Below are 1,453 nucleotides of genomic sequence, written 5' to 3' on the forward strand. Positions count from 1 at the left end.
GGGAGTTTGGGGCTCTAAGATGGAATGGAGCCTCTTCGGGATGGGGTAGGAATTCTGGTTGCTGGGAAAACCCCTCTATGGATGGATGTACATCCCTCACGGATAAAGGCTCATAGGATAATAGGACCACAGATTTGGAGTGAGAAGGGGAAGGAAGAGGAGGGGAGGAAAATCTCATAATACTATCAAGAGGGTTTTGTTTTTCTTCTTCTGAGGAATGAGAGAGGTGAAATAGGGAAATCGGAAGATCCTTTCCCTCCCACTCTCCAGCTTTTAGAATGTACTCCCTACCCTTTTCTTTTAACTCCCCCATAGTAGATGCTTAATGATTGCTATTTCCTTCCTAACCTGGGAAATTAGAGTGACTTATAGGAGCGTGAAATCACAGTGTACCAGCTGGAATGGACCTTAGAAGTCTCCTGGTCTGAGAACAATGGGATGGCGAGAAGGCAAATGACCTCCCCAAGGACACAAAGCAAGTTAGTGCCAGAGCTGGGATGTGAGCCAAGGTCTCCTAACTCCCACTCCAACATCCTTTACCCGGTTCCAACATGATTTATTGCACAGCTTAGAGAGTGCTCTCTTAGAAAAGGGACCAACACCCAACCCCATTCTAGAGAGACTGGAAGCATTTCCTGGCTGGAGGGAGCCATTCTACTCCGGGAGTTAGGGACAACAAACCTGATCAGATTCAGGACGAATAGAGTTAGTGTTCCACCTCCACTACTTCCTAGCTAGATGGATCCCTCCTGCCAAAAGTATTCTCCTCAAGGTCGATCTTGCCATGTCAGTCTCTAATCAGTAAACTCCATTGGTTCCCTCTCATTTCTAGGATGAAAGAGAACTTCCTCTGTTGAGCTTTTAAAGCACGACTCTGAATTGAGAGCTGGACCTAGAGATGGCCTCAGACACTTCCCAGCTGTGTGACCCTGGGCAAGTCACTTCACCCCCATTGCCTAGCCCTTACCACTCTTCTGCCTTGGTTTACAACAGAAGGCAAGGAGTAAAAAATAAGTTCTTCACTACCTTGCCCAACCTAGGTCCTACGGTCAGTGATCCAGGCAAACCAGCCTTCTGTCTCCACCTCATATACATGATATTCCATCTCTTGTCTCTGCCATGGCCACCCCCCATCCCTCTTCATCTCTTCCCCATCAAACTCCTCTCTTCATTCAGAATGCACACGAAGCCTTTTCTCATCTCTTCAATGGTTAGTGCCCTCCCTCTGAAACTAGTACATGACACTGTGGATAGAGCTCTGGACCAGGATTCAGGAAGATCTGAGTTGGAATCTTGTTTCACTAGTTGTGTGGCCATGGGCAAGTTATTTGACCTTTACTTGCCTCAGTTTCTTCATGTATAAAATGCTGATAATAAGGCTTGTTGTGAAGATCAAGAAGCAATATAGGCATAGTGCTTCACCATCCTGAAAACAATACATAAATTCTAGCCA

This window comes from Monodelphis domestica, chromosome 5, assembly GCF_027887165.1.
Source record: "Monodelphis domestica isolate mMonDom1 chromosome 5, mMonDom1.pri, whole genome shotgun sequence".
NCBI classification, from domain to species: domain Eukaryota; kingdom Metazoa; phylum Chordata; class Mammalia; order Didelphimorphia; family Didelphidae; genus Monodelphis; species Monodelphis domestica.